At 31.3% G+C, this 9,289-nt stretch overlaps 1 protein-coding gene across 2 annotated transcripts in view; it reads right to left on the minus strand.

Annotated features, from left to right (window-relative positions):
- The window catches only part of LOC140434561 (uncharacterized), a 643,472-nt gene that overhangs the window by 561,578 nt on the left and 72,605 nt on the right, over positions 1-9,289 (minus strand). The gene's annotated exons all lie outside the window — the stretch shown is intronic.

Genomic DNA, 9,289 nt, shown 5'->3' on the forward strand with positions numbered 1-9,289 from the left:
AAGGTAAGTCATAAATTAAATCACATATTTTGGGACCAAAAATAGTTCGATTAAACCTAAATTTTCTTTATACAAATGTACACATAAAAAAAGTTTGAAGACGTTTGAAGTTATAAAATGAAGATCGATTTTTTCCAATATATCGAAAACTGTTAGAAATGTTATATTAAAAATGAATATGTGGCTTTCTCATGGCAGCAACAGTTTTAAAATAATAACAATGAAATTTGTGCACCCCATAAAAATTTTATGGGGGTTTTTTATCTACTTCCTTTTCAGATAGTATGATTTACCTTTTTTACTTTCTTTCTTTCTGACTTTGTTTTAAATAAACCGTTTCAGTGCATATCCCAGTCTAGATCTCTTGACCCACTTCCACACGCTCGCAGTTGTGTCCTTGGGAACACCTGATAGCCGGTTGAACTGTGAACGTCTTTAGACCTGAGTTTAATCGTTTAATCTTAATTGAATGTTCCCAAAGGGATGTTCTGTCATTTTTAACGTTACCAAAAATACCATTCAACTTTGGGCCTCCTTTTTATCCATCCAGGTTTATTGTATGTTAGACAATATACTAGTTTGTTTGGAATCTTATATGGAATAGTACAGTAAAAACTTTCTAGCACACGAATGTCATATTTCAATAATTGTGAGAAAACAACACGTTTTTTCTGCAGCCGTCCCGAAAATAAAACTTTCGGTATGATTTATTAAATCGAAAGTACCATTTTAAACAACCCGTCCTCATACTTTTGGTATGATATATATATACAGGGTGGCCAATCAATAGGGTATTGAAAATTAACATGTATTTCTTTTGTAATTAATATAAAATGGGAATTAATTATAATTGAAAAATTTTAAATAAGTTTTGTACTAATAGTATGTTTTAAGTAATTTCAAAGCCGTTTTCCAATAATGGGATTTTAAAAACTATATTTTAAAATAATGTTTTAAAGGTTTTATTTTAAAAACGCCATCCAACCTAGAGACTGAAAGGTCAAATAGCTTATTTCCAATTTTATACCGCTGAGTTATTTTAAATTAACTAATTTAAAATTAATTAGCCAGTGCAAAAACGAAAATCATATGACTAGAACGGCTATAAGAGAGTTGCACCCAGTAAATTCGAATAAAATAGTAGAATATGGCACTGTTACTAGCTGGAAATACATAAAAATATCCATACCCTAAAAATAATAAGCATTGAAGCATTGAAAAAAGTACAAGAAGAGGAATTAAAAAAAAAGAAACAAAAAGAGAGCAAAAAGCAAACAAGTGCAAGGGTACACACTATAATTTGTATTTTAACATTCACATTTAATTTTAAGAATGTATTCAAAGTATAAGATCTGGCCCTAAATGGAAGAGAAAATTGTCTCAAAATTGGAAATAATTTTAAAAGTTCAACAAAAACGTCAAAAAGAAACCACAGAAAAAATTGGAACATTATAATAATAAGAGCACAAAGAAAACTTAAAAAAAAAGAATAAAGCATAGGAACAGATATAAAAATTAACAAATGATATTAAAAATAAAACATTTGTTGAAAAAAAAAATATATTAAGATTCTATATTTGTCAATTGCTTTGACCATATGCTCAAAATAAGTCTACGATCATTGTTAAGTACATATAAGATCATTATTATCCAATATAAAGTACGTGCTTCCTAGTGGCGGAATACTGGCAAAAATACATTGGCTTATAGGACATGATATAGACATTTATGAATAAAATGTCCAAAAATCTATTCAGTCCGTAATAATGAAAAGACCAATATAACAAAAATTATATTGAAATGATGGTTCCTCCTGCGGTAAAATAAAAGTTTTTGAATCTTACAGGTAAACATATGGAGTTGGTTGTTAGACTTCAAAGAAGGAAAATGCTTGCATTCAAGAGATTAGGTGGAAAAAACAAAGGGCGAAATACAAGGTTAAGGATACAAATTGTGATATGTAGGGGAAAATAACACTAGGAATGGAATTGGTGTAATTGCTGATAGAGGAATGAAACATACCTTAGTAAAAGTTGTGAGAACGACTGATATAAAACCAATAAAATTTGTACTTGATAAAGAAGTGTTGAATGTTGTGTATGTATGCTCCTTACGTTGGTCTGGACGAAATGAACGAAGAACTTTCTATTGTCAATAACTAGATATACTTAGATACATTCCATCAGAGGAAAGAGCTATAATACGAGGTGCTTCTATAGGAGCAATACATGGAGGACTAGGATTTGAAACTTGAAATATGTTGAAATTAGCAACAGCATTAGATATGGCGATTGTTATTACATTAGGGCAAAAATAATGATGACTGTTATGTATCATTAACTGTACATCGATTTTGAAGGATTAAATGCAAAAAAGCTGTGTTAGGCATATCACTACTGATTGATTTTCCATTACCTTCAATGGGAATGGAATCCACATAATTTGGCATCTCAGGCGGATACGCCTACCGATGAGCTAGTGAGGAACCCACAAAGTCGTAAACCTTTTAATTTAAGAGCATGTTCGACTTCTCCTTTCTCTCTTCTAATTTTTTTATTACAAGGACTAGTCTAACAATAGGAATGAATGCAACATGTCAAAACCTATCAAATTTCATCAGCAAGATGAGTCGCTATGCATTTAATTGCATTCGATTCGAGACAGTGTTAAGAAAGTTCGTGAACAAAATTCATGATGGTAAAATGAAAATTGCATTTTGTGCAATAAAATTTATTTTGTTTGCAATAAAAAAATTTGCAACTCCGAAAACATCGACAGGAATACCTTTAATATTTTTATTCGGGGGTTTCCGAGGTCGCTAAATACGAATATGAGAACTACGATAGTCCTCGAGCTACGTGGTGTCCAGGGTGTAACTCGTCTCTTAGAGTTTATGTTATTTTCATTCAAAATCAAAAGAAAGTCATTATTCAGGGGGTTTTGAGACCGCTGGACACGAATATTATGACGGCGATAGTGATCGAGTTACATGGTGTCCATGATCTCCTCGGATTTTATGTTATTTTCATTTAAAATCAGTCAAAAGTCGTTACTCTGCGGATGTTGGGGTCGTTGAACACGAATATTATGATGGTGTTCGAGCTACCTTTTTCCAGGCTGAACCTCTTCTGCTGTAGTTTTATTTTATTTTTTAAGTCATTACTGCTGGGTTTTTGGGGTTGCTGAACACCAATAGTTCGTTAATAAATAACCTCAGAATACCATATGCAACCATCTTCAAAACATTATTTAAAACATTTGTTAAATTTGGCACTATTAAGCAGTTGGTACCACTGACGAAGTGCCAGGTGATACATGTTATACTATTCAATTTAGCAGCTCACGCTTTTTACTTTCACAGAAGCTCTTATACTTATTATCTTACACGTACTAGTACACAGATATCCTTCAAGTTACATAGTTAACGTGCGTTTTTTTCTTCTCGCTCTATTTCAAATTATTATGAAAATCATCATTTTTAATGTAAAAAAATGGATGCAAAAATATTGGTTTCGTTTGCAATTTGGCATATAAAAATTATGCTAGACGAATATGGATAACTATGAAGAAATTAAATTATCTGATACAGCAGAAGATGAGGAAAAAATACATTTGATTCATACGATTATTTGCTAATTATATTTATGACACATTTTCATAAAAATCTTAAATAACAAATTAACAAAAAACTTCAGGAGTCGGGGTTTACCGTGGGCATCAGATATTTTGAAGACCATTGCAGACGTAATATTCGAATTTAGCAACCCCAAAAACCCCTGAGTAGTGACTTTTGACTGATTCTGAATGAAAATAACATAAAATTCCAGGAGGTGGGCTCTAGGTAGCTCGAGGACCATCGCCGTCATAATATTCGTGTTCACAAACCTCGAAAACTTCCTGACTTTTGATTGATTTCAAATGAAAATAACATAAAACTCTAGAAGACGAGGTCCATCTTGGACAGCAGGTACCTCGGGGACCATCTTCGTTATCATATTTATGTTCCGCGACCTCGAAAACTCCCAAGTCAGAAAATTGAACTCATTTGAAATGTATTTTCCTTATGGAATTTTCATTCTACCATCATGAATTTTGTTCATGAACTTTCCTAGCAGTTTTCCAAATCCAATGCAGAAACTTGCATAGCGATTCATCTTGCTGTGGAAAATTAGTAGGCTTAGTGCTTTTTTGCCTCGCCTAATACCAAAAAAAACTAAAGATGATCAAAAACATTGTTACAAAGAAGAGCAATAACTACTTATCATCTAATAACAATGTTCACGGGGTTTGAAAATTCTAATGTGAAGACAAACAGTAGTTAATGAGGAAATGAATAAAAAAAACTATATTAATAGTTTTTCTACACTTTTCTATTTTTATATTTGCAATAAACGAGTAGAAAATTAGTTTTTTTGTTAAACTTAAGAATATAATCCAAATTTGGTGATTAAAACGTAACTTTTGAACTTTATATTTACATGTTTATTTTATCATGCTCCTAGCAACTATCATATGCTGCCACTCCTTCCACCAATCAGAGCCATTCTAAACTATTGCAATTGGCGAGATAATTGAGATAAAGTTTTATGGAATATTTTATATTCGTTATGTATTATGATGTCGTCATAAAAATACTCGTGTAATGTGTATTTATAATGTTAAAACTATAAAAAAGTAATTGGTAGTTAAATAGTCTAGTACAATGCAGTTTCGTAATGTGAATGATTAATGCATTAAAAGACAAAACCTAAAATATCCACAAATTTTCATTTCATTATTAAATATACGAATCATTAAGGTCGTGTAACTTTTTCTAACGCTCTAACGTTTTCCTCATCCAATGTGTTTCACCTGCTTTGATTTTTCATATCTCTATCTTGCCCTTGATCATCCTCTTTTTATTTTGCTTCTTTTCTAAGAGATCATATTTTAAAAGAGTAGTGATAGTGTGCAGAATACATTTTGGGAATACTTTTGATTTTTATTGTGTAAAAGTACCTCTAAAGATTGATTTGCTGACCGTCCATGCATTTGGTGGACTTTATGGTTTTTCTTTCTTTCATTTTCTCCGATTTTGTTGAGCACTATAGGGGTCAATTTGAATATTTATATATTGTCATCCCCTGCTTGTATTAGCCTTACATCTCGGCCGTTTACCACCCCAAGCATCTTGGACCAACACCAACAAAAACAACGACATGTAACAGAAAGCCTAAAATGAACTGTACTGAATGAAAAATATTGTTTCTTCAGAAATGTGGATATAAAGGCTTTCAATATATCATTACGAATTCAATGAAATTAAAACAATTTGTGCGGACACAAACACTCATAAATCTATATCTAATATCTAAAGTTTATAAGCCTATCCGAGAGGAAGACTTTGACAGTTGAGAGTACGTTAGAAATTAGGAAGAAATCTTTCAAACAGTGTATACTGGATGTTTGGCAAAATTAGAATATATGCAATACTTCATGTGAAACTGAAGAGTGTAATTCATATACAAGTCTTCTGCTTGTGATAGTTTTTTAAATGTTTTATCTATGGCAATGATATCAGTAGTAGCGATTATGATATTCTGTTCTGTATGGTTACAGATTAAATCTGGGATCTAAACCCCCCAGACTTTTGAGTACGTTCAAATCAAATGAATTTTGTAGCATCATTAGTTTAACACATTATTTTTAAAACTTTTTTGCCTCATCACTTTTTCGAAAAACTAGTTTATTTTTTTCTAGTTGGCCATAAAATTACAATTAGTTTCTACGGATACAATAATTACAAACAGTTCCATCAATAATAGTCAATTATTTGAAGCTATCATTCATTGTGTGAATAAGATTAATATTAAAAATTTTGATATTACAATAACCTACATATTTCAGGAAATGGCACATATATGCATTTAACTTTGGGTAAGTTGGATCAGATTAAATTATGATTTCAATAAACTATCGGGAATATCGTAGGTGAATGTCAAGGAAATAGTGCAGCAGCCGCAAGGAGTTATGCAGTAGAATACCCCAATCGAAATACAACCGATAGACGATTATTTCTGACCATTGATCATCGTTTACTGGAAACGGGTACATTCCAACCGCAAGTTGCTGGCAATAGTGGTCGTCCAATAATGGATGCAACTGATGAAGACATTTTAGAAATCATTGAAGAAGTCCCTGAAACAAGTACAATGGCAATAGCTGCTCAAGTAAATGTTCCTCACGTAAGGGTTTGGAGACATTAAAGGATCAGCTGCTTAAACCCTATCACTTAACAACGGTTCAAGAGTTATTGGTTAAAGATTATCCTAAAAGGATTGGATTTTGCGATTGGTTGTTAATGGAAATGTTAATTTTATTAGAAATATTTTGTTTACCGACGAGGCTACCTTCAGTAGCAATGGAATAACAAACCATCATAACGAGCACATTTGGACCGACGAAAATCCTCACGACAAAAAAACGACTCATCACCAAAGGACTTTCAAAGTTAATGCTTGTGTAGGAATTGTGGATAAAAATCTAATAGGTGATAATTATTTGCAGTTCTTGGCAAACAATTTACAAGAATATTTGGAAGAAGTGAATATTGCAATAAGGCAAAATATGTGGTTTCTACAAGATGGCGCTCCACCGCATTACAGTAATGAAGTCCGGGAATACCTTTGCAGGCAGTATTCTGGTCAGTGGATTGGAAGGGGTTGTGACGCATCTATTTCTTGGCGACCCAGAAGTTCAGGTCTTAACCTCATGGACTTGCTTTTGGGGGTTAATGAGAGAGAAAGTGTATTCTGTAACAATAGAGGACGAACAACAATTGGGGGTTAGAATAATTGAAGCTGCAAATCAATTTTGTCAGAAAAATATGATTTTTCAGCGCATTTGGTTTTCCTTATTAAAACGATACCGAATGTGTATTGAAGAAAATGGGGGTCATTTTAAACATCATATTTATAGAGGTTATAGACATTTTTGTACTTGTTAATTCATTTAAGCCATTTATTTAGTTGCACGTAATTTTTTAAAGGGTAATGAAAAGGGCCGTAACTCAATAAAAACTATTTTTTAAAAAAAGTGATAAGAGACAAAAAAATTTTAAAAATAATGTGTTAAACTAATGATACCATAAAATTCATTTGATTTGAACGTACTCAAAAGTTTGCGGGGATTTAGGGCTGCACACCCCCCTTAAAATTTTTCTATGCGCTTAGATTTTGTTGTTTCTTTTTTATTAAAAATGCTTTCAGAACAAGAAAGTAACATGTCCATTTTTATTACAAAATGTCAAGTAGTTTAGGAGATAATGCAAGAAAACAATTTTTATTTTGTAGCTTCAAAGGGCTGTAACTTTTTTGTGTATACTTTTGTACTAAGGTAAGTTGGATTCGATCAATTTATTTTTGTCCCCGGAATGCGTGATTTAATTTATGATATACCATGTATATACACATATTAGTATATTATATATTAGTAATATACATATATTAGTACATATATATATATATATATTAGTATATATATATATATATATATATATATATATATATATATATATATATATATATATATATATATATATATATTGTTATGATATGTAAAATCAAGAAAATATTGGTTTGTTTAAAATATTTCAAAGTTCAACAAAAAATTAAAATAATTCAGAAAGTATAACCAACAAACATTTCTAAGAAGGAAAGTTATTAAATTCTTGGATTATCTGTACTAAACAAAAAGTAAGCTTTACATAAATTATTTCTTTGTAATACTTCAGTTGACCCGCATAAGTTTAAGTGAAACAAAAGACAAATTGAAACGGGTTTTTACAAATACATTAGTGCAGTGATTAAAGACAATAGAAGATATTTTATAAAGAGGTTTTTGTTAGTTTTAAGAATTATAGAAAATAATATTTGTAAATAAGTTTTAGGAAATTTTATAATTATAGGTAAAAATTTGTTTGTTATCGAAATGAAAAAATGGGGAATTGTGACGAGTTTTGATTGGCGGAGATTGAAAAAGGTGGGATAAGGAAAGTTTAGCTAGATTGAGGAGAGAGAAAATATAGGCAGTTGGTTTCCAGGTCTTCAAGAAAGAACAGTGTTTGTTCTCTGTCGGTTCCCGAAATGTAGCAAGCAGTAGTGTTGAATGTTAGTGAGTTTTTGTGGAGTTAGTGTATCTGACAGAAGCTGAAACAACAAAATATTGTAAGTCATATTTCTCTACTTATATTCCAAGAGTCACTGTTCAGGCCAACGAGAGATTCAGTTTATCGTAAAGAGAAGATATTCCAAGAGTCAATTTTTCACTCGGGCCAACGAGAGATTCAGTTTATCGAGAGGAGAAAGGCTATCATAATTTGAATGATTTGTGCTTTTGAAGGAGATCATTAAGGACGATATACTTGCAACAATCTGATGTAAGATTGCTGATTACATAGGGAGCGGTTGAGAGGAGATAATATAATCTACAAGGAACAAGGATTAGGACCACTCATCATCAGAGAGAGATAATTTTGTTTTCTGCAGTTTTTTCTTTTATTGATAACACAATTTTTACACGTAATTTAGAAAGGATATAAATATTTGGATTAGGAGAGTTAGAATAGTTTGGGATTTTGAGATTTCAATTAATATTGTTTGTACCATTAATTTTTGATTGTTCACGTACGGAGAACAAAATTTTGAGAATCCTTATATGAGATTTGTTTATTGAAAACTTTTGAGTGTGAATTATTTCATTATTTTTATTTCAATATATAGTGTTAGATCATATGTGTTTTTTATTGTTCCGGTATTCTCTGGACCTTACCTTTCACATGTAATAGCATAGATATAGAAGCACGAATTGAACCCTGAGATAAAAGAATTAAAAATTGTGATAGAGTCATAATCATATCATTTAAATAATATTAATTATTAAAACAAATTAATTAGCTAATTATTGCTTGGCGCACCAAGACTTTAAATATCAGAATAATATATATATATCCAACTTCTGAACAACTGAAGGGAACAACTCTGGGGCAGTTTATGGACTACACGGCGTTTTTACAGCAAATAAACCCTGATTCACAAAAACATTCACACGTTAGCTAGCACAACGTAGAATTGAGAGGTTATTGTTGAGTATTGCTTTGAAAGAAAAAATTTTTCCTAACAAAAAACGAAGAAATTCGTACAGTGATGTAGAGAACATTATAGAACACATAGCTGAAGTCTAATAGAAGTGGGCAGGATATATCGCCAGAATGAAAGACAATAAATAGACCAGAATAATTAAAGAATGTAGA

This window comes from Diabrotica undecimpunctata, chromosome 2 (assembly GCF_040954645.1).
Source record: "Diabrotica undecimpunctata isolate CICGRU chromosome 2, icDiaUnde3, whole genome shotgun sequence".
NCBI classification, from domain to species: domain Eukaryota; kingdom Metazoa; phylum Arthropoda; class Insecta; order Coleoptera; family Chrysomelidae; genus Diabrotica; species Diabrotica undecimpunctata.